The following is a 25777-nucleotide window of genomic DNA, read 5'->3' as shown; positions in this document are numbered from 1 at the left end:
AAAGAAGCCTATGTGAGGCAACAGAAAGCCTGAGTTGATGTTTACTGTAACCAAAGTACTGGAAACATACTATTTCTAAAATAACGATTTAGAAGTATCCTAAAAAGTACCAATGTTTAAAAGCATTAAAATAAAAACACCACTTCTCTGGAATAGATGGTATTCCCAGACACCAGAATTTCTGTTGCCCAATCATCCTCTTATATTCCTGCATATCCTAACCACCAGTACATCATACCCACACCATCTCCAACAAGGCCAAAGTGATTCTCACAAAAAGCCAGCTAAAACTTTACGAGCACAGAGATCAGAAACTTCCATTATAAAACACCTCCTACACACACACAAATTCTTAAAACAGAAATGCATTAGACAGAGTGAGACCCAACCACCATCAAAGTACTCATAGCTCTGAAGGTAGTATCTTTACACAAAGTATTTTACAGCTTTTCTATATAAATATCTCGTTCAAGAACTCCAAAGCAAATCCAGGACAATTTTCCTTATATTCTATGAAGTAATTAATAAATCTACATTTTCCTCTTTAATAATACACAAGTCAAATTGTAGCAGCGTGTGGCTACAGGGTCTCTGCATCAAATGGCTTTGAGCTATTTAATTTTAAAAAATAATTAAATTTACTAATGGACTGACTAAGCTAAATATTATGGAAAATGCCATTAATATGGACACGGGAGAAAAAAATTTTCCCTTCAAAAAAATTAATACAAACCTCATACTGTGTAAGTCCCCTGATAAACAAAATTTATTCTCTCTATATTTCTTAGTCTTCCAGTTTGCTACACACTACTATCAGCTGAGTTGTACTGCTCATTTCTTGCATATTAGTAGTAGTGACCATAAAAACTTTATACTGCTATAGCTTGCTGTTCTGTAAGAGATTCTATATCTCTCCATTTCAAATTTCAAAGGATAAGATTGTTTTCTAGAATAGAAATCCACTCTACCACTTCCCAGGGCAGTCGGTTCCAATGTTTGACCACCCTTTCTGTGAAGAAGCTTTTCCCAATATCTGAACCTCCCTTGGCACGATTTGAGGCTGTTTCCTCTCCTCCCACAGCTTTGTACACAAGAGAAAAGCAGAACCCCACCTGGCTGTCCCCTCCTGTCAGGAGCTGTGCAGAGCCACAAGGTCCCCCCTGAGCCTCCTTTTCTCCAGGCTGAGCCCCTTTCCAGCTCCCTCAGCTGCTCCTCCTCAGACCTGTGCTCCAGAGCCTTCCCCAGCTCTGTTCCCTTCCCTGCACACGCTCCAGCCCCTCAATGTCCCTCTGGAACTGAGGGGCCAGAACTGGGCCCAGCCCTGGAGGTGACCTCAGCAGTGCCCAGCTCAGGGGACAGTCACTGCCCTGGCCCTGCTGCCACTCCATGGCTGGTACAGCCCAAGTGCCTTTGGCTTTCTTGGCCACCTGGGCACAGCTGGCTCCAGCTCAGCTGCTGTTGACCAGCACCCCCAGGTCCTTTCAAAACTGAGCAGCTTTTCAGCCACTCTGCCCCAGTCTGCAGCACTGCACCAGGTTATTGTTATTTAATACAGCATCCAGCACTTGAACTTGTTGAACCTCATAAAACTGGCCTTGGTCAATTAATCTAGCCCTTCCAGATCCCTTTGTACAGCCTCCCTACCCCACCCAGCTTGGTGTCATAAGTTTAATTTTTTTATTAATGCTTTCATGTAGATTATCAGACTTCAGTTCATCTTCAGGCAGATTCTAATTTAGGTCCTCCATCCTGCAAGCACTTACGCACATGTGTAACTTGAATCGCAAGTTTACTCCCACTCAAGTCTGATTTTAATCACATGAGTAGTTACACACAAGGCTAAACTGTTGTCAGGATCCTGCCATAATCAGCAGTTACCAGTCATCTAACCTAAACAGTCAGTAAATTCGTGAATTTAAAAAATAAAAAACAAGTAAAAACCCTCTTTAACAAAGAAAGGTGCCAGTATTTATAGAAAAGCTCCATATATCCATGGAAGAGAGTTAAGATGAAGCTGTCTCTGTACTCACCATAGCAGAAACAGCCTAAAGATTTAGAAATTTATAAGTATTTGATTGACCATCACTTCATTGGGAGCAATTAGGATTAATTTTAGTAGCTATATTTTTATATTCAATACCACAGTACCAATATTCCTAAATAGACAACAGTGTATTCATTAAAAAGTGAATAATGTTCAAAGATTTAAGGAGGGTTTTTTTTTTTAATTTAGAGCTTTTTAAAACTAATTACATCACTTGAAGCATATAACTATTTTCTTTTAACATCCATGAGAGAGATTGTGCTTTATCTATGAGGTTTTGTTCTGCTAATTTATGAAACATTCTCACAAAATTCCGAAAAACCATGGGGCCCAATTCCACAGCTGCCTCCTCACAGCACACGACCTGTGATTTGTGCATGTCCTATTCTAGAGCAAATCCCTTCTTAGCTTCCTGCCTTCCAAGTGGACAAGAACAGTTCAATTAAAAAAATTTGAAGACTTTACATCTCAGTGGCTTGAAAGCTTATCAGCTACTGCTTCACTACAAACTTGAGTCCTCCTACTGCAACCAAACAATTTAACTTTCAAATCAAGCAGGTGTACAGCATTTTCTTGACATAAAAAACCAACAGCTTGTCAGGCTTCATCAGACCCTTTACAATAATTACTTCCACAGCCCACATTTTGTTTGATGGTTTAGATAATTAACTTCTTTACACATCAAAGCCCCATCCTCCATATGTTCTATTTCCTTTCTTCCGGACATTAAAAAAAAATAAAATAAAATAAAATAAAAGATAATTCAAAAGCAGAAGCGCTCTCAAATAAATTTTCTTCAGTAAGTACAGCTATCATGAAACTGAAAAGCCTACAGTGATCTTCAATGGGTCGATATACTGTATTTGTTTTAGCTCCAAACTGAAATGCAGCTGTTTGCCATATTCTATAAAATGAATTCAGATGTTCAGATTAAGTCACAGATTATTTCAATGTGCTGCATTTTAATCATGAACTCTAGCAAGAAGATAACTTCTGATTAACACTATTTGGACTGGTAATTTTGAGCTCCTATTCAAGTAGGCTCAGCTTTTATAAATACTTTTCTCCTAAGTAAAACATTGCAACCAAATGCATAGTAAAATACACACATTCAAAGGTATATATAAACACTAACATAAATGTTTAAAAGCATCTACTGTAATCTCTATGTCTTTTACATTGAAGAGTCATAACAGAAAACATTTGTTCCATATGAATCAGCAGAACATAAATTATCAGTTGAGGGAAACAAATTTTAAGTCATTTCTCATCAGGTTTAGGCCCATCCCTCTCACCACAGTAAGATACCTGGGTAGATTTCTGTTTCATAACCCTCCTTCATATTCATATCCACTCTGAAGCCACCAAGCAATATTAATTTACACTAACTTCCTACAATCAGTAAGTGATCTGTATAACCCATGTATTCATTCAAGACCCAGCTCAGAGACATAAAAATTGGAATTCAAGTGCTCCTAAAAGATGATGTAAAGGTTATACACTTAGGCAATATCCTATATTAACATGTAAATGCATATATAAAAACCCCCTGCCTTGTACAGGGACATCTTTTTTCACATTGCTGAGGGTCCCATCCAAGCTGGCCTTGGACACTTCCAGAGACAGGGCTGACACCACTCCTCTGTTCCAGTGCCTCACCACCCTCACAACAAAGGACTTCTCTTTGTCTGATCTTAACCCCCGTTTCAGCTTCAAGCCGTTCCCCCTGGTCCCATCACTGCACACCCTCTCCAGCTCTCTTGGAGCCCCTTTAGGTACTGGAAGGTGCTGTGAGGTCTCCCCTTCTCCAGGCTGAACAGCAGAGACTCAGTCAAGGCTTTTGAGACACTACTCAGACACTTCCACCAATCCCCACGGCTGAAATGTCACCGAAGATCGAGGAGAAAGATGCACCCAGACAGTCACCACAGGACAGTCCTCTAACAGACAGACTGACAGCTGATCTAAACTGATCTAAACTCACTCAGGAAGAGCAAAAGTTAATAGTAATACAGTTTTCACTTCACCATAGGGAAAAAAAAAATCTAAATTTGCATTGGGTCAGTTTAAAACAAATGTGAATTTGTGGATTCTCTCTGATATCTGTTTATAGGCTAAAGAAAGTGCAGGATCACAAAAAAGTAGCAGCATCTCTGCAAAAAATTTTACACTGAATAACACAGAGTAGAAGTTACCATTACAATGATCTAATTCATCAAGCATACATCTAACATGGTTATCACATCAGTCTTTTCATAAATACATTTCCATATAACCTAAAACCATGCAAAAATTTAAAGACTGACAAATTTTCATTTCTATAAAGTCAAACAAAACAAGAAGGAAAGAAAAAACAATATAACTAAGAATTAACACAAAATCAAAATTAATGCCTTTGTTTCCACACCCTCTACTTCAGAGTAATTAGATCAACTAGTCTGTTACCACTGAGTATTTCATGGCCTCACCAGCTGACAAGAGGGTATAGGATAAGAGTCTTCCAGGACTGGAGATGTAAGAACTTAATTAACTACAGGAAATACAGATTTTTGTTACTGCTCTTCTTTTAAAAAACAAAAACACACCATAACCCTGCTGAACACATGCAAGACTGGCTGAGTGTATGCTCAAAACTCTTATAAAAAATAAGAGAAAGTTAAAAAACACCCAATACCCCATAACCAAATGCAAGAGCACATATACTGTTTTGCTTGTTACCCACTCTCCCAGCAGCACAAATTAACTGAAAATTAAAACACAAAGTGTGAAATCCTTTAGTACTCCTGAGCTGTTCAAGCAGGCTAGAACTAGAAATACTCTAAAGGGTCTCAGATAAGCACAGTGCATGTGTGATCTAGGATTAACAAAATAATGCTGATAGTATACAGTGAAATTACTTTATCATCCTCTAACCTGTTCAGGTCAAAACTACCAGCTTTATGGGCAACAAAGAAGAAATGTTTTTACTTACAGGAAATAGGATGAATAACTTTGATATTCTCTAAGCACAGCATCTTAAAAAGCCAAGCAGATAAAGACATAAACTTCCAGGGAACAGCCAGGCCAAATACAGGATTAAAAACAACCTGTGGTCAGGCAGGGACACATCTGCACCAGGTCTGCACATATGAATATTGTTCAAAGCTCAGGCTGCAATCTCAGCTTTCTTTCATTTTTAATTAATTAACAAAGTACCACAAAGCAGAATGCATGCACTATTCATTCTAAGGATAACACATTACATCTGCTGCTGCTGCTTCCATTTATTACTTGATAGACCAGATTCTTAGGGTAGTTTTATTTTAAACTGAATACCAGAAAGAAAAATTCATCTTATAGCTGTCAATGCACAGCCCAGCTTTCACCACCCAGACAAATAAGCATCTCATCTTTAACCATGACACCCTCTTGGAACAGAACATGCTTGGAAAGCCCACACAAATACAAGGAACACAACTGAACATAATTTCCCCTGGCCATTTAAAAGGCAATTAAATCATTCATTCCCATGTAGAAGTTAGAGAAGAAACATGCATGGCTGATAGCAACAGGTTAAAAAAAAAAATCTTCTAATACACGTAGGTGTGGATTTTCATCCAAAGAATAACACATATCCTGATGATTTTATCTTTAGAACTGTCCTGTTCAACATCCCTTAAGATAAAATAATCCTTCCTGGTGTCCTTGTGCATTACTTTTACTTACATGAAAGCAGTAAACAAGCACAACTTTCTCACTGACTTAGCAAGGAAAGAAAAGTCACTCAACCAACCTCAGATTAAAATAAAACCTTCTGACTCCACTGTGTGCAACAACTGCTGTGTTTTACTCAAAATGACTCAGCATGTCTTCATACTTGAAGCTATTATTTGTCCATCCCCATGTTAGACATGACAATTACTTAAAGCTTCTTCTGAACCAGACCACAGAATGGTCTGGACTGCTGAAAGAATACTAATACACAGATGTGACTGTTTTATTTGAGACTGGGAAATACAGAGAAGAATTTTACATGAGAGAGCTCTGCCTTCCCATCTGGAGGTGTTTACAAACACTTCCCAGAGTTTCCAACTCCAGTCTCATCAGAGCTCTGTCCTTCTCTAGAAGTCACACATTTGTTTTTAACAAGGAAGCAGGCAAAATGAATCTAATATATACACCCACCTCCCTCTGAACTGAATGTGCACACTTTTTTGCAGAGCTTTGTGCCACACTGGCAGTTAATAGCACTGCAAATTAGGCACAAATGACTTTTTCCTTCCTTCCTAAAAATGATTTAAGAAAACAGTGTAAAGACCAAACAACCTGAAACCAACAGCCAAGTTCTCACAGCTTCCAGAATCTGACTCCTATAACCCTGTATTTATTTCAACTTACAGTTGTTTTTTCTTAATACACTGGTATTGCAAACATTCTATATGAATGATTTAATAATTGTATAGAGATGCAATTCAGTGGTCATGACCTCCCCATGGGAGCCACTGGTGATTTTCAGTGAAGCAAACCCAAGCTGTGCTCACAGGTCAGCATGTAAGGATGAACAAGGCCCAATTACGACTTGCTCAGTATTTTGCTTTTTCTGACGAGTAAAGCATTCCTGTATTAATATGCAGAGGTCAGGTTAGCCCCATCAATATGTTTCACTGCTCTCTGGCCAGCAAGCAACTCCTTTAGTGTGCATGGGTCCCCATCTGTCTTTAGTTCCATTTAAAGTAAATTAAAATTTAAGGGTTTACTAACAGAGGTGGATTTTCTGTGAAGCATAACCAAGTTTTCATTACCTTTAAACTGCATTTTCCTTGGTATAACTTTCTGTCTAAACCTTCACCTCCTTTTAAAATGGCATCTTCCCAACCTATCACACTGATTACATCAACCCTTCTCCTCTCATATCACCCTGAGCTGTGTTTGATTCACCATGTGATATACAATTAAAATCATTTCATAATATAGGTCCACCCTGACCTTAATTGAATATTCTAGCATATCAGAAATATGATCAAGTTATGGCATTAACATATGTATCTAAAATTCCTCATCAAGAATGAGCAGCCAAATCTATAGCTAAGATTATAAAAAAATATATTCCAATTCTTATTGTAGGGCTGTTCTTGTTGCAGAAATCAGTGCTTGTCCCTATAAATTCTCTGGAGGAGAAAACATCTACTTCCACTGTTGTTCATCTATTCAACACTTAATTCAAGTAAAACTACAGGAAAAACAGCCATGGCTTTAATATAGGCCAAAGCATGAAAATCAGATCTTTAGAAGTTGGTCTAAAAACATGTAACATTCAGGCCACCCAACCCCCTTCAGAGATGTTATTGTCACATATGATATCCAGAAAGTTCCTGCTAAAATGCATTCTTATTTACTCAGAAATAAGCATTAAGCTCAGTACTGAGGTATACCTGGGAGAAATGAGAAGAATTATCAATAGAGCTCTTCACTATTAAATGCCTTAAAAAATCATATGTTTGAGTGACATTTCAAGTAAAAAAGCCTACATTTCAGCAAAAGTCTATTGGAAATCACATCTTCCAAGCTCTTGGCCCCTTTTATCCATTACTGCTACTTCTGTGATGGCTTAAGGAGCTGTGTGAACTATAAACTTTGCAGCTGACTCTATGAAAGTCTGATTGTAATCAAACTCGATACTTCAAACATATGCAAAATACAGGGCTAAAGAAAAGCCAAAGATTATTTATAAATAGAAATTTCACCTGTGATAGCTTGCAAAACAACACTTACTACGATTACTTAAAATTAATAATTACTCCACATAGCACTAGGAATGCCAAGTACCTGAAATACAGATAGCAGATCAAACCAATGCCATTTTCAGTACCTTTGACAGGCAGATTTTTTTTTGATCACTCCAGATAAGCTTGTAACTGAGTCACCACTGCATGGTTCCATGAGAACATAGGCCTAACAAATTTCCTTTTCTTTACATGCTTGTCTATCTGCACATTTGGGTATTTCACAACTGCAACAAGAGCATTAACTCAGTTATTTTCTACGGTATAATTAGGCTGCCTGGGTTTGGCCTGCTGCCTTAGAACACCCTTGCAGTGAGTGATGACCTAGAAAGACACCGTCTAGCTGGTCTCACTGCCCGAGGGCATCACGGCAGAACAGCACCAACGACCTGAACAATGCTGCTCTACGCTGTTGTATGCAAGCAATTCTTAAAACCCTTGTAGCCTGCTAAATTACAGTTTGCTTATGCTGACAAGCTACTAATTGACTAATCAACTCTCAAACAGTTTTGTGCTACCCAGAACTGAGCCCAGGAGAGTCATTCAGCTGGTTATGACAGTTAGAGGCTCTAAAGCCACAGAATCCTGTGAAACCTTAAAAAAAAAGTCTTCAAATCCATAGATTTAAAAATCACAAGTTAAATGCCACTAAAGGATTTCTTGTTTACTTCTCAGAGACACAACTTTGAGCTTTTTCCTCCTGCAGTTTCAGCAGATTCTGGTTAGACCTCAAGCTTTTCTTCAGAATCATCATAACTAAGAATCTCTTTATCTAACTGAAAACTAACTTTTTTAAACTTCCACAAGCAGAGATAGGGCTTTCAGAAACACTTAATTTTATCCTGTTACAGTTGGAAATGCTACTTCTGGCCATCAACATTCGCACCTACAGAGCAACAACACACAGGATAAAAAGGAACCAAACTAAAAACAAATATGATTTGTATATTAGTAACATGCAAATAGGAGCCTGTGTAAAGTCCACCAAAGTCAACAAAAGGACTGACACTGCCTTCCACACCACTTGGATCTGGCCAACAGTGAAGAAAGATATGCAAAATGGGAGAGAGGGTGGCTGCACTGCATCCTGCCAAGTAAGGACTGCTGCCTTAAGCCAAAGGGAAAGCCAGGCCTGTACCAAGAAAGAGATTGATGTGGGAGTTACATAAAACACTTCAAAAGAAAATTTTAGCAAAACACCAACACGGCTGCAAACCTTGAAGCAGATTCACTAGTAGGAAATCAAGTGTCTTATAATAAATCACTAACACTAATGCCATACAGCAAACTTGCACTGTCTGCAACATCAGGTTCCTGCTCCCATTTCACAAACACAGTAATATATATTTTGCATGTATATGTGCTTTGCAGTCATTGACTGCAAATCATCCATTTGTGCAATTTCTAGGAACTTAGAAGAAGTTGATCAGTAAACAGGAAATATAAAAATATTCTAAAGTGGAAAAATCACTTATAGTTAACACAGAGAAATAATCTTCTGGACTGTCACTCCTAGGCTTTTAGCATTTCCCAGTAATTTCTGTAAAGACTAATACTTTCTATAAGGAACACTATAGACCTTATGAGAAAATTCTGGCATATGAGGAAAACCATTAAGCTATGGCAGCAATGTATGCATCCAAAATTTCTCATCAAGAATGAGCAGCCAAATGCATACAACTCCAAATAAGGAGTATCACAGGATTCCAGTTAGAGAATCACACCTGTTCAGGCAAAATAAACAAAATCCATTTCCTCTAAGTGAAATTTACCAACTAGTCACATTTCACAACATTGGAGTGGCACGAAGAAATTAACAACACCCAGCAGTACACAGTGTACTGCAGGCCAAGCTGTCACATAATTTTAAAGAGTATTTTTAAAAATTATATTTTAAAAGTCCTAGGAACACCTCCTGGATTAGTTGCAAGACGACAAAGCGAACAGGACGGGGCAAGGTCCAAGGTAACACTGATGGCCACCAGCAAACGCCGCGCCCCCGGGCCCCCCGCGCCCCCGCCCCGCAGGTACCGCGGGCGGGAACCGCCCCGCTAATGCTCCTGAAGGCCCCAACAACGAGCAGCCTCGCTAAGTTAATTAATAGCAACACACTCTCTAATTGCGTGCTCTCTCTGGTGACTCACTCAAAGGCTCACCCCTGGGGATGGATGGATGAGGAGGCTGAGATGTGCAGGGGAGGAAGGATGGAAGGAAGGTGGGAGCAGCTTGTGGTGCCCGGTCCCCCCACCCCGTGTGCGGACAGCCGAGAGGGGAAAGCGAGGGGCAGGCACTGAACCTCGGTCCTTCCCCTCCACGCGCTGCCTGGACCGAGGCGAGAAACGAGAGGGACGGAAAAGCGGCGACGGCTTCGCGCTGTTCCCCCCGCCCGCCTCCACCGCCACGGCCGCTGAGGGAGGGAGGGGGGGGGGGGGGGGGGGGGGGTAAAATGGCGCCGCCCGCGCCGGGGAGGAGCTGGTTCCGCCACAGCGGCCGCCCCGCAGATGGAGGCGGGGGCGGCGGCGCCTCCCAGGGCGCGGGGAGGAGCCGGGGCGAGGCGGGGCTGCCGCCGCTGCCGCCGCTTCCTCCCGCCCCCGCCGCTGCCGTACCCCTCGGCCCGCCGCTCGCCCGGGTTACTGTTGGTGCGTGTGAATATCTCAAAGGGGGGTGCCAGGAGGATGGTGCCAGGCCCTTTACAGTGGTGCCCAGCGACAGGACGAGGAGAAGTGGCTGTAAAATGAAACACAAGTTCCACCTAGATATGAGTAAGAACTTATTTGCGTTGAGGGTGACACAGCAGTGGAGCGGGCTGCCCGGGGATTTTGTGCATTGCCCCTCTCTGGAGACATTTCAAACCCAATTGAACGCGTTCGTGTGTCACCTGGATGGTCTCCATAGGTCCCTTCCAACCCTAACAATTTTGTGGTCCTGTGAATAACACAATCAGTTAGGTTGGAAAAGACCTCTGAGACTGTAGAGTCCAACCTATGCACCAGTCACCACCTTGTGAGCCAGGCCATTTCCCTCAGCGCCACATCCAATCTTCCCTTAAACACCTCAAGGGATGGTGTTGCATGTGCTGCCTCATAGGCCATGACCACCTTTTCCTTCCCCTTCAGCCCCAGGCATTGCTGGAGGGCAGCAGGAAGGGCCTTCAGGGCTGGTGTGAGTCCAAAAAGCCAGGGGATTTTTGGGAGAGACAGCTGTGGGTGTACACAGGTGTCTGATCTCAGCACAGGTGCCAGCACACCCTCATCTCAGCAGCCACATCCTTGTACAGGTGTTCAAAAATAGCAGTGCAAACAACAGCGACCTGCGCTCATCTTTACCCTTGGAAACACCAATGGATCCTGCTACAGCAATACCCAGTTGTACTATTTCAGCCATGGCATTAATAGATCAAAGCTGAGCCAGGGAGATTTAGGCTGGACATTAGGAAGCATTCCTTTATTGAGAGAGTGGCCAGACCCTGGAACAGGCTTATGAAGAGGTGGTTGATGGTCTGCTTCTCTCAGTGTATAAGAGGCATTGGGACAGTATCATTAACTTTGGGTCAGTCCTGACATGGTCAGCAATTGGACTGGATGATTGTTGTAGGTTCCTTCCAGCTGAAATATTCTGTTCTTTGCTGCGCTGATTCAGTGCATTGGTGTGCTTACATACCCATGTTTTCCTCTTGATTCCTGGCAATGGTGACTTTCTTCTTCCTGTATCTTGCTAGCTCAACAGGTTGATGGGGAAGGGCATGACTAGGTGAGCTGGAGCATTAACCCACCTTTCTTCCTTTCAACCTTTTCTTCCTTGGACACCTCCTAATCATAGGCTTCTGTGAGTTTAGTTTTGTCATTCTGCTCGTCACATGCAGGTTTGTTGGGAGACAGGCTGATGTGTGCCATGGAATAAAGTGGAACTAATATATGGGAACACGGGAGGTAAATGGAGTAATTATTAGTGCTTAAAAAAAAATCTTACTTTTCTCAAAAGTTTGTGGGGTGTATAACTTCAAAAGTTATGCTCTTTTACTTTGCCCTCCTTAGTCCTTTTTTAATTCAAATTCCTGCCTGCTCACCAAGCACTATTCATATCATTTTACTAGGACGCATTCTAAGAAACTGACAACTCAGAGACTTTGTGATTTTATGTAAATCTCAGCATTTTACTTCTTTGGGGGTCTGGATAAGAAAAGGAGGAAGAAGAAAGCTCTGGCAACCACTGCAGTGATCTTAACACTCTAGGGACCATCTGAATTCCAGTTTAGTAGAAAGTAATCTTATTTTCTTTTTCCCTTAGCTGACTTCTGCTGCCCTTACTTCTTTTTTTTTTTTTTTTTGGCTACCACTCACTCCCAGTCCTTCTTGCTACTTCATATAAACATTCTGTCAGTCCCCTCTGCGTTGCTTCCTCCCTGTTCCCACCTCCCACATCAGCCTCAGAAAGCCGAGGTGATTCTGCAACTCGCTGCTGAGTGCTGCCAGCCCCTCTCCCTTCTCCCTTCTGCTGCTTACCATTATGGAAGCAAAGCTGATACCAGCCTGAGCACTGACAGCAACAGGGCAAAACACCAAGATATTATCCTGGAGAATGAGGCCTCACTCTGCTGATTCTTGCCTGCACAGCAAAGTTTTAAGTTGTTGCTGTGAGGAGGATGGCCTGAACAGTTCCTTCCTGTTATACATTTTAAAATATCTGGGCAACCCCAGCCAAAGTGGGATTATCAATAAGCATTTTCCTGGCAAAAAGGAGAATCAAAACATTCTGTCAGGGTATGAAAAGTACTGCAGAAAAACTCGAGGCAACTCGAGTTTGTAGCCAAATTCTGTGATTTGTCAGAACCTTACATTAAACTGAGGGAGGCAAGGCAAGATATTACTGACATTTCTATGCATATCTTTATATATCTCAGAATTGATAAGACAGAATAATATAAGAACATAGAAAAAACAGAGAAATTACTATGCCAGTTCCATATGGTAATTTTAATACCAGAATTTCTGGGATAATATGGTTGAGCATGTCCAGTGTGAGCTGCATAACTTCCAGGAGCTTGGATAGAGGCAGTGTGACTTGGTGAGGTGCCTGAAAAAGCACTGACAGAAACATTTCCTGACAAATTGTGTTGCTGTGCAGAACCCTTTCGCCTGCACAGCAGGTTACCTGTTCATGAGGGATTGAAGCTCCTGCCCAATGATGACCTGGGCTGATGAGAGAACATTCCCCCTGTTGCCACTTCTATAGGTAATAACTTCTGGCAGAATAATTGAACAAGACAGATACCTACTGGCTACAAAAAGTCGATACAAGAAAATCTGCTGGAAGAGAAGAGGAAAGAGCACTGAGGTGTCCTAGTACTGTGCCTTTGTCTAGCTGGTAAAAATGCAGAGGCTCTTCTCTGCTTAGGTCTGAATTCTTACAATACTTGCAAAGAGGAAAAAAAAATTATGAAGTTTTTGTTATGTATTATACAGAACTGAAAAAGGTCACATACAAAATTGTTTCCCCCTTCTCAGGTCACCTTTCAGATCATGAGGTCATTATGAACTGTCTCAGCACTTTCACAAACTGGAGTCTGCTCAAACCATAATGCTTACAAAGTTTCACTTTGAATAGGCCTGATTTTCTCTGTCATTTGTTTTCACTTTTTATTTCTCTGCAGAACATAAAAAGTCAGAAAAAGATTTTATTTTCCCCCTACATAGCATATAATTTACATCAATCATCCCAGGAGGTCAGTACCACTGGGGTGTCATTTAAATACAATGAATATAAAGTAATGAAGCTCTTGCTGGAGTGGATGGCCACAATTCTCAGGGAGAGAGAGAGTTTCCAAAGCATGTGGAGAAAACACAACGGGAGACCGAGTGAATTCATCACACCACAAAAATGTCTCCATCCTGTCGACAAAGTCATTAAAGGAAAATGAACCATTGTTACTCTAGACGCTTGCATTCCTCAGTATAGAAGCATTGGGGCAAAGAGAATTTGCACACACAGGAGAAAAAAAAATTCAATCTATGTAAAAAAAAATAAAAATTCCAGATTATGTAATGAAAGAAATCCTCCATGCTCCAAAGAGGAGATGGAGCCTCTGCAGAAGCCACAACTAATAAGGAACCTTATGCAGTGGTACAGGGCGGTTTCTTTTCCTCCTGCCAACAAGTCAAAGTAAATGCCAACCCGGACAATTTTTTTTTTTCAGATAACCCACAAATTATGTTCTCCTTCAACTACACAAATGTTTCTACCCTTTGCTGATCCATAGCCATCCTGGTTTTTAAGGTCCCTTGTTGAGATTTCTCCAGTACCATTTCCCTTTTCATATTCATTTACTTCCAATTTTTTTTTTTCAGTTGCCACTAAAGCAATCTGTGAGGAATGCAAGGATTAAAAAAGTTTACTGTGTTCATTTTTGTTTGCTTTTTTGGCAAAGGGTGTCCAAATAAGAGAAATTGTCACATGTCTACTGTAAATCATAGCATATACCAGTTTATTAAAATAGATTGTACTTCTGAGGATCCTTCTCAAGGAAATACCAGTTTAAAGCCAACCACCGTGCAACCCCTGGTCAGAAAAGGTAGAGAGCTGCAGCAGAAATCCCTCCTTTATTGTAAATTATTCCATGGTGTGGCAAAAACTTCTTTACCATAATAATTAAAGAAGAAATGTGCTAATTAAATTATTACTGTTAATGTCAAAACCATATAGCAATGTAATGGATAGATTACTTTTTTTTTTCCTTTAAAATACAAAAGAGCTGCCTTGATTTCAGCAAATACTGAAAGGGAAATCTGTTATTTATTTTTAGTAACTGCATGGAGCAGGGAGCCTACTAAAAAGGGAGCAACTTACTGAGGAAACATATGCCAGAAAAGACCAACTCGTACCTGTTAATTACAACAAATATGCTCGCAGACAACAGCAAGAATGCTGTTTATCCATCATTTACAGCCACTGAAGCACAGGGAAAGGAATTGGTTTGCTGGCAAATATCCCAATTAATTGGGTGTGCTATTTATTAGGGTGCTGATTAAAGTGTACTCTGCAATATAATAGTTGAGTATAAAGTTGCCAACTCTTGTTCACTCCTGGCTCATGGGGATGAAAGCAGGAGAGTAGACTAGCACAATATGAAAATAATTATGTATTCCGTGCCAAAATGGATTTGAGGCAATTCCAATGGCTGGAAGTTAAAGACCTGGAGAGATGGAATTAGGCAGCACCGTGATCTTGAGGACAGAGCTTTGTTTTGTGTAATCCAGTTGTGACCAAGATCTCCAATCTGTAGTAGCCATTTTGGACATGCATTAACACTTCTCTCAGAAGCCTGCCCCATAGGCACGCCCTTAAGTAAGCAGCATATGAATTAAACATAAAACAAGATAAAAGCAGGGTTTTGTTCCCAACTGATCTGAATCAATGCACTTGAAGAAAAACTACTTGAGAGGGGCCCTTTTCCCAGCCACTGACTCCTCCAGCCTGTCCAGTCAGCTGCCCTAACTAAGACTATGCCTTAAATAGTACTTGTTTGCTGTGCCTTTTTCAAAACCATGGCTTCCACAAATGGGGCTGGGAGTTGCCACACACAATCAAGGAAGCACATGCTAATAGTTGTATGTTATCTGAAGTAATGCTTGAGGTTTGATCTCAACCAAGATAACCACAGAGCAAACCAAAAACACAATTTGTAGCAGGGAAGAATTTCTAGTTTCTGCATCACTTTTAACTCACCTTCTTAATACTGAGGCAAGAGCTGGGTAGAAGGCCCAACTGGCCATGATTATTAATGATTATTAATGCTGTTGTTCTTACCACAGAGGTCACAGCATTTTGGCAACGTCATGCATTGCACCTCTATAGCCAGAAATATTCAAGTATGACGTCTCTGGTTAGAGAGCTCCAGAAAAAAAGACTCTAAAAGAAAGTGAGATTTGGTGAAGAGTCTTTCTTATGAAACTGACTGTGCCCAGAAAAAATGCAGCTTTGAAAAGAGATCTCCAGCAATATGCTGGATATCCTTGTCACCTAAAAATGAGAGCAGTAAAAGCAGATGAAGTGCCAATTCTCCCAAGGAATGTAAAGAGCCAACTCTTAGTATCCAGAGACTCCTCTAGCTAAGGGGCAGGTAGCAGGGTTGGCTAGATGTCCAAATGGATCTCAAGGAGCTCCCTGAAGCACAACATCAAGAGAAACTCACCACCCCTATAATCACACCTGCCCATCACTCTGGCTGTCCTGCCTGCCAGCATTTCACTGGAATCACTGCACAAAATGCACAACCAAGGTAGGGCAAGCCAGACTGAACTGGCAGCACACTGATTACCCTAAAACCAGGATTTACTCTGGCAACTACCATATCAGGAGTAGGTTTCAATGGAAACCAGTCGCCATGGTCAACACGGGCAAGAAACCAGTTCCTCCAAAGGCAGAGCTCTGTTTGGCCACGAGATGTGCTCTGTAGAAGCCACTGATTGCATTCGTGAGGGCTGAGCTCAGCTATCCTGTGTCAAGTCCTCTGGGCTATGATGTTTCCCTCCACCTGCCTTTCCAAAGCACCTCACACAGATCCTGACTCAGATGTGCCAGATCCATGGCGATTTTTTAGGTAGCCCAAGGCAGCTGTAATGGCATTGGAAGCTTAATTTTAGGCAAGTGAATTGAGCCTTAGGTCACTATTGAGCATCATGGTAGCTTAAATAGCTAGCATAAATATAAACAGTTACTTTTAGTCAACCAAATTTAGGTGTCTGAACCTGGAACTCAGCTCTCCTTTAGCTGTCATTTGTCCAAGGAAAATAGCAGTTATATATAGTTACTTTTCACTTTAACATGAGATATACAAATTGGAGTATTATATTGCTTGAGGAAAATTTGCAGGTTTCTGAATCCTTTGTATCCTTAGCAAAAACACATCTGGGTCATTTGCCAGGGAGAGCAGGTGGGATCTCAGATTAACCATTTCCATATGACATGGTTAATTATTATGGACTCCAATCATAAGCCTTTGGAAGGCGAGAATTAGACAGAACACTGAGCTTTCTTCTGCAGAAAAAAATACAAGCAAAGGACATGAGTTCCTTTTGGATTGCATATACCTATAATGAAAGTTTCCAGAATCAGTCCATTCAAAACAGTAATTTCTTGAGATGTAGGAATAGTGCCAGCAATTTGCATCAAATTACTACTGGGCTGCAGAATAAATAACATCAGCCACAGGTTGCTAAAGATTTAATTTCCTTAATGTTCTGAAACAAATTCATGTTATTTGACCAGGCAGAGCAGGTAGAACGCTGAGTTTATGGTTCTCTAACACTTCTTCTCAGGGTGGGTGCCCAGTGGTGGTAATCTGTGTACATTAGATATGAGATACAAATATATCAGAGAAGATTTTTTTTTTTCCCTCTGAATAAATATTTAAATATTTAGGGCCAAATTCCATTGCTAAACATATGAACACAGCTCTCTTTGAGCTCATTGGACTGGTGCATGTGTATCTAAGGGCAGAACTTGGCCCTTAGGTTTTAGATTTTAGCACCAAGCTTCCAATGTAAAATAACGTGTGATCTGTAACACACAGGAAAGCAGCAAGACCTGGTTTTAAAGGAAGGGTACAATTCCATATTTCCATCTTTCTTTTGGATAAGAACTACTGCTTTCAACAGAGGTCCTGAGAATATCCTTACCTCTTCCCCAGACAGTCTTCCTTTTGTATAAGGTGCTTCTCTGGCAGCTGTGGTCATTCCCGTAGCTGAGAAGCAGAGCAGGATACTTTTTTATTTCTTTGCAACTGCTCTCCAATTTCCATTCTGCCAGCTTCAACTCAGTATCATGATGGAAAATACAGAGCCATTTTAAAATACACTTACACTAATGATTTAGATACGGTTTTTAAATTATGAAAAAGTCAGGATGTTGATTTTAAACTATACACAGTGAGTTCAGATCAGCCAAAGGACATACCCAGTCAACCTTTCAATGAGCCAGTATTACAGCTGGGATCAGCTAAAGCATTTTTACTGGGAAATGTCTACAGAGTGCCAAACAGAGCTCTTGAATCAGGAGAGATTCTTTCCCTATGCTAGCTACCTCTTTTATCCCTACTTTTAAAAGTATTTGTAAAGTATTTAGATTTTTGAGGGTTTGTTTTTGGTCTTTTTTATTTGTTTGCTTTTAAGGTTTACATTCATCTACCATCCAGGGCTAGGAAAGACATGAAATGGCTGCATGGTACTCATGCAATATTGTGTGACAGGACATGCAGTGTGACAGAAACCTCTACCAATGCCAAAAAAAAAGTGACAATGACTAAAAAAAATCTCAACTCAAAAGAAAGAAAAAAATCCCACAAGTGTAGTAATTGACCCCTCTGAAATTTCTTCAGGATTTCAAAATTCTTCAAAAATTGCTCTCTCCAGTCTAACATAGCTTTGCATTTTATCATTATCAAAAACCACTCAGACTGTTATCAACTCTGTGAGCCTACTGAACAGTTCATATATTTTAGTGGGTTTTGTGGCAGTCAGGATCTTGTTGGGAATTAAAGTTTTTGAGGGATAGAAGGCTTTTGGAAGATTTCTTATGAATTTCACTGTCTACCTTTGATTCCTTTTCTGTGGTAATATGCTAATGCTAATGGCATCCAGCACAGCAGAGAAAGATCTTGCACAGTTTTAAAGTTTTTCAGATGCAATTTTAAGTGAAAGTGGACTTCCTCCAGCCTTTTTAAAATCCTGCACAGACAGACAGACAGACAGATTAAACATTAATCCTTCTAAAAATGTTGCTCCATTTGTGGCCAAAATAGTATTTTATGGCATTTATTGCAAAGGTCAACTAGAAGTTGTTCTGTACAAAATAGCATCTTCTTTTATCCACTTGAAAAATAACTTCTGCTTCAGTTTCCTTCCTCAAATGCCAGCTTATTCTTTGCGTAATTGCAAAAATAAATGCCATAGAAAAAGAAAACCTCTTGTACAATCCACTTCTTATGGATTATACTATGATGCTTCCACAGAACTGGTCAATTATTAATGAACATCTAAGAAATAAAGATACCCGACCCAGTCTAGTTTGGCAAAATAGTTTCTTATGTTTTTTCACATGGCTCAGAAGTGTGCACAGTGTGTGAAGAGCCTGCAAAATTCAGCATTATTTATTATGTCAGCAGCCTCACATGGTGAGAGCTCTGATCACTTACTTACAGCATGGGTATTTTCTTCCACTGACTGTTCTTTAAATTAGCATAATCTTTGGCAATTGGCTTATAGCCTTCAATTCTGTATTGCTGTAGATGATAAGGGACTGCACATTAAAAGTCCTGCTCATCATCTGACATCCTGCAAGTGTACACCAGCACAGAAATTCTCAGGCCATGCTGTCAAAGGGGACTTTGCACTATCCCAGGTTTACTGATTCAGGCCTTTTAGAGCGTGGATATTTTGGTAGGCATGTACCTGCCCCAGAGAAACAAGATGTTTTTGACAGCTGCTGTCAAAACGCCCACCCCCTCTCCAAACATCTTGGAGCAGGGTTGAAAACTACTGCTCATCCACTGTGGGCAAAGTCAGTGAGTTCAACACTTATTGTAACAAATTCTTCTGTACACTCCAAGGCAAATCCCATGCAGCCCTCAATAGGCCTATGTTAGCAATAAACTTACCTGACCTTTTCCACACCAGTGAGGCAGCTACTTTTACTAGTACTTGAATGGATCTGAGGGTGGAAAACTATTTTTGACATCCCTCATGAAAAACAGGTCATTCTTCTAGAGAAGGCAGAGCCCCAGTAACATTACAGGCCCCATATGCTGAAGTACACTGGGGTGAGTTAAGGACAAAGGATTATCACTCAGAAAGGCACTTATTCATTTTAAATTCAAAATACTTTTGCTGTGGAATGTGGAATTAATGAAGTTTGCATTGATAATTTCATATATGATAGAAGAAAATAAGCAAACACATTGTGTGTATCTGTTAAATCAGGTAGACTAAATAACAGCCCAGTTCCCCTTTCACACCAATGTAAATCAAGAGGGGGAGAGCTGAAGGCCACTGAGTTACTTGTACATGAGAAACACATATTTCTGTAAACATGGTAAACCTTCTTCTTACTTCTTCTTCTCACTTCTTCTTCTCACTTAGTTTTCATGACTGCCTTAAATAGTTATAATAAATTGTCTCTATTGGATGCAGAACATAAAATGGGGAGAGGAAGGGGAGCATGAAAGGAGCATGATGATGGGAATACAGGATGGGCAACCAGGAGAAGCAGTGTCTGTCCCATTCTCATTTACCCTGAGATACAGAGCAAACAGCTTTTAGACTTACTAAACATTCTGAACACACTGAGAGCTCTGTTTATTTCAGATGTGTAAAATGCCATAACTTGCCAGTAAATGGAGCTGGGCCTGCAAGTGCATGCATGAAGATAACACATTAGTTACAAGAATTATAATTGTCCTATCATTATCTTTTCTTTCTTTCCTGAACCAGAGTAAATGTGCCAAAATCCAGCAAGAATCTCATGATAAATAATGTTAGAAAAAGCTTTTTTTTACATTTTTAGCTGCCAACTGTCTATTTTAGACATAACATCACCCTTTACTGTAGGCTTCCACATAAAAGCAACATGAACAGTAATGTCTCTAAGAAAGCATGAATGATTGGCTGCAGATTCTTCACCAAAAATGGAGTTTATTTACTCCACACAGGTCATAAATTTGTTAGAAAAACTATCAGTGGTGATCTACATGTGGTGTTTAGTAAATAGAGCTTTCCTCTGCTTCCCTCAGTCCATGTTCTTCAATTGTCAGAAACAGTGGAAGATGGTTTTTTCATGCCTAAAAATACAAATTATTCCAGCTCTCTAAAATATAGTGGAAATAATGATCTGAAAGACTTAACATGCTCTTCACCAAGATGGACATTTGGACATGGAAATATGAAAGGATAAGGTGAGTGACTGGAAGCAGCAAGTCAGCTGAAATCTTGCCTCTGCTTCTCTTACAGGAAGCAGTACCTTATTCCATGAAGGCTCCCATTGAAATCAGTGGAACTGCAGACAGAATAAGCATTTTCTCTCTTTTCTTAACAATTTTTTTAAAAAGAAAAAAAAAAAAAAAGAGAAAGAAAAAAAAAAGGAGGGTGGAATCTGCCTTTTCATGTAACGGGCTTTTATCTGCTCAAAAAATCGCGCTAACCTCAGGGTGCCAAGCACAGGATCTTTGAAAGCATTCCAGGGATGGGAAGAGCTCCTCTATCTTCTCTACTACAAAGGGAAGCTTGGTAGTAATGAGAGCTGCTGTGGTCTTCCAAGAAAGGTGTTGCATCTGCTTTGCCCCCTCTGAGGACCTCTTGCTTGTTCCTCCTGAATACTTCCAGGTTATGTCATTCTTATATTTCAGATAGAAGAACATCTTAGTGACTGTCTTTGTGTTGAGTTTTGTGAGAAGACAGAGGATTCTCCCTTGCTTTTCAATATGTGCATTTAATAAACTATATAAATATTTATATAGTAAACTAGAATAACAGGTTTTGGTATTACATCACATCAGCTCCTAATCTCATAATGCTCCTAATATCCCAAGGTCAGAGAACCTTGTTCACATTTGAATGTCTACTGTTAATGGCGAAGATTTTAATTATTCTTGATCTTTCTAGGGCCAGACAAGCATTTGAAATAAATAGTTTAGAACTTACCATGCTTATCATAGCTGAATGATGAAGTGTGTTGTGAAAGAAATGTCTAGAATTTGTACATAACTATTTTTTCTATCATTTCAAATTAGACTACTGAAAAAAATCTGTAGAGAACTTTGACTTCTGAACTAAGAGTATAAACCAGATTTCAGCCTGTAAGGAATTTTTATGGTTGAATTATAGACTTCTAAAAGACACAATTTAAAATTGAACTGCTGACAGTCATTCTGATTATATTTTTACTAAGCTACTATTAACTAGGATGAGACCTTAAAGGAGGAATAGATCCCAGATCTATCTGCTGATTCAAGAGTTTCTTATCCTTTTCTCTAAAACAGTGCAGCCTACTGTCAGGGGCAATATTGGTCAGACTTGACTGACTACAGATCCAATCCAGTCTAGCAAGCCCAGTGCTGCCATGGAGGCTTTGGAGAATTCAGCTGCCAACTCCTCCATCTGTACTGAGCACGCGCAAGAAAAACCTCAACAATTTTCAGCAGCTTCTAACTCAGCCGAGTTCGGGTGGATCCTTTTGGTCAGGGACAACAAAAGGAACTTATCTACTTTTTCCTCCTTATTCCTCTCCTACTCAGTAAAGCTTCCCATCCCAGCTCTGAAATAGATACTGGGCTGAAATCTTAAAATGTTGTGAAACAATGTGTTTTCTCTTAATGCCGATCATAGAAGTAGCAAAAGTATTTCTGCTGCAAGTTTCCAAAAAATTCAGCTTGAGGCAGACTGAGGATTGAAAAGATCATCCTGAACAGCTAAAAATTGGCAACATTATGTGAGTGAAAACAAGGTCTTATACTGGAAAGTGGTAGACAAGTTTAGCTGCAGATACCGCTGGCAGCTTCACCTATACCATTTTTTCTGCCAGATCTTTGTCTTCTATTACTAGAGAGAATCATTCCTGTGATGTCTAATGTTTTGTCACCTGTCCTTATGGCTTGTTTTGGGACTGGCACTGTTGTCTCCTGTGACTTGGCTGCCAATTCCACAATTGACGTGAGGGATTGCCCCACACTCAGGGGCTGAAGGCCACACCTGATGTGGGGCACACACACATTTCTGCTGAGATGTATGCTCAGCATTTTCAGGATTACATTACGTCACACCATGATTATTCTTGATGGCTTGGTCTGGCCTGTGTGAATTTTCAGGAAAGAAAAGGCAAAAAAAAGTTGTTATGGTCCTTAAAATGTTAGTTTTCTTTGCCCATTATGCTTGTTTAATATTTGCCCTTACCATATGCTTCCTTCTATTTCACTCCTGTAGACTGCACTATCTCTTTCATAGTTGTCTGTTTTCATCCTTTTTAGAACCAGCCTGTCACTATTCAGTGTTTTTCTAATACTTCAGCCTTGAGTCTTGTGTTATTAACAAAGAAATTTTTTTCCCGCCATCCATGCTATTGGAAATAGATTTACAATGGGAATTGTCACCATTGCAACACTGAGAGAGTAAATGCAAGGACCTGGTGCTGTGCTTGTGGTTAGAAACACTAAAAACCCCTCTCCCACTTAAGACTGATTTACATCTTGTAGTATCTCCTGCGTGAGCTTTATGGAGCTTGTATCTGGCCAGAGAGCACTTCATTAGACTTTTAAAATACAGCATGCAAATTTAGGGACTCTGTAAGGTTCCAGAGGTATAAACACTTTTTAATTACAGCTATACCACCCACTTTCCCCACAGTTAGTCAAGAGAACCAGTTTTCACTAAGGTCAACAGAATAAATAACCAGTTTCTGGCTCATGCTGCTTTTGCAAAGGTTGAAATAAGGAAAAAAAATTACGTTATCAGTTTTTTGCCTTTATATCTCTAACACAATATACTGATTTCACCTGAATTCATCCAAGGGGAAAAATAACAAAACCTTTTCCTCACTCTGAAATTAGTTAAACTGAAGCTGGAAGGAGAATTCATGGAAAGAGACAAAGTTGGTCTTTCTGTGAAAAACGACAATTTTCCCCTGACTATGAGAACCCTAGCAACTTCCTAAAGCTAATTTTTGGTTTGCATTTTTGCAATAAAAAAAAATATTGGAGAAAGACAGGCGATACATTTTCTAATCCTACTACAGGTTCAGGTTTTTAGTGCCAGCAAGCACAGGTCATACTTTCTCTTTCCAACTGTTAGAAGATGACAAGCAGGCCGACATTTCTTGCTCCTCATGATGATGACATTGTCATTTGCTGCTTTAAACCTCGCTGAAATACGTGCAGTCCCAATGGGGCATAAGAGGCTGCAGACAGGGAGGGAAATGAGAGAACTCTGCAGCAAGACCCACACCATAGGCTTGCAGTCCCTGCTTAAGAGAAGCAGAAAATATATCATTTAGGAAAAATTCAGGAGCAGTAAACTTTGTTGTTTGTACAGCCCGTGTTTTGCTGGGTGCTGTGGAAAAGCCAACAGTTTTTCAGCAGGGACAGGGCAGGTTTCCTACCAGATTTCCAAATTTTTTTCTTGGTATTATTGGGTGCCAAGCCCTGCTAATCTTTGGACCTCTCAGAATTTATATACATATTTTTCTATCTCAAAATATATACGGATAGCAGTTAGGGCTGCATTCTATACTGAAGGAAAACTTGCTTAAAGTCTTGTCTGAGATCCCAGAACATTCAGCATCAGATCATGAGACAGAGCACAAGAGTCTCAGCTCTCAGTCCTCATTTCCTACTGAAAATGCTGGGGGGAAAGTAAAATTCTCTCATTCTTTTTTTTTTTTTTTTTCAGATCTTTATGCTTTTGTTTGTATCAGGGACTATAAATGCTAAAAAGCAGTGCATGATGCTGAAATATTAAATGCTTCAACTAATTTCAGGACACAAAGAATCTTCTTTTATCTGGGCTGCAAACCAGTGGGGCAGGGATACAGTAGTTAAACAAACCATGGCAGTCCACAGTCTGAGTAAGAATGCTGCAGTTACAGAACTCATTACCACACGCCTACTTAGCAGACCGAATAACGTGCTAATCTGGAGTTACTATTTGTCATACTTAAGAAAAAGCAAAGAATAGCTGGGCAAACAGTCAACTTCCAACCAAAGCGAAAGTAAAGCGCTGCCAAGAGACACTGGAGCTTATCTCGCCCCTATTGAAATCAATGGAAGTTCGGGCAAAACCTGCTCTAGCATTAAGTTTACTTAAGTTCACATATTTTGGCTCGATGCACACTTTCATAAGTGAATAAAAAACTTGAGGAAGGTAGATGTTGGAAACAAGAATATTGGCAATTCTTTCACTATAGTAATAATTGCTGACATTGATGTAGTCGCCCTGGCTAAAAATATCAAATACAACAACAAACCCAGTGAACCCATTCATTTATTCCCGTTTCACAAAGGCTATTTACATACACAGAGAGGCTCAAAATAAATTCTGTATTCATCATATTTTGCAGCACATTCCAGCCCAGCAAACTGGCATCGAAACTATTTATTTAGGGAACATCATCCAGGTTAGAATCTTCCATATCTGATAATTATTTTTCATCTTTAGCACTCAGTACTTACAACAGGAGCATACTGGGCCTGTGTTTTAGAAATGTGATGGTAAACAAACTCAGTGCTCTTTAAAACATTACCTTTTTGTCCAAAAGCAGTCTAATTATGGCTGTATTCATAACACAGTTAAAAGTGAAAAAGCTAAAAGACAATATAAATTGCAGCAAGCACAGCCATACTAATGAAAACTCAATACTATAAAGTGGATCTGAAGGTGTTTGTTAAGATACAACTTGCAGCGCAAGCACATTTTTTCACCAACCTCCTACAATTCCCTAAGATCTTAAAATATGACCCATTTTGCAACCAGTGCTAAAATTCCGAGAAGTTCTGAAATAAAACCCGAGGAAAGCCGAGCAGCAGGGTTGCTCTCCATTCCAGCCAAATCCAAGCCAACGTTCCAGATTATATATATCATAACATGAATGACTTCTTCTGAAAAATCCCATCCAGCTTTTATGTAGGTCCATAAACATTACTGGTACTTTTATTAATTTGTCCATAACCATTTAAATAAAATTCTAGAACTCTGAGCCGTGATCTGTTCCAGACTGTAGCAAGTTCCTGTTAAATGTGTAAATGTTCAGCAGAAAGATATTTTTGCATGGAGACTGAAAATCAGCTGTGCCAGATACCTGAAACTTTGTTAGGGCACTCAGTGGAAAATTTTATTTTGACATTATAAATAACTCTGGACTATTTTAAGTGACCTTAAACTGGTAGCTTCCAATAACTTATTTTAGTTTATCCTAATTAACTTTTTATTTTATTTTA

At 40.0% G+C, this 25777-nt stretch overlaps 2 protein-coding genes across 2 annotated transcripts in view; one reads left to right on the top strand and one right to left on the bottom strand.

Moving 5' to 3' along the window:
• SUPT3H (SPT3 homolog, SAGA and STAGA complex component) overlaps positions 1–10210 on the bottom strand; it is a 254085-nt gene extending 243875 nt beyond the window's left edge. The window contains exon 1 of the mRNA XM_058800983.1: positions 10103–10210. The gene's annotated coding sequence lies outside the window, so the exon portion shown is untranslated. The remainder of the gene's footprint in view (positions 1–10102) is intronic.
• The window catches only part of RUNX2 (RUNX family transcription factor 2), a 147085-nt gene that overhangs the window by 29011 nt on the left and 92297 nt on the right, over positions 1–25777 (top strand). The window lies entirely within an intron of this gene.

The sequence above is a fragment of the Ammospiza caudacuta genome, chromosome 3 (genome assembly GCF_027887145.1).
Source record: "Ammospiza caudacuta isolate bAmmCau1 chromosome 3, bAmmCau1.pri, whole genome shotgun sequence".
In the NCBI taxonomy this organism is placed as follows: Eukaryota; Metazoa; Chordata; class Aves; order Passeriformes; family Passerellidae; genus Ammospiza; species Ammospiza caudacuta.
This window is presented reverse-complemented; position numbering and strand designations above follow the sequence as displayed.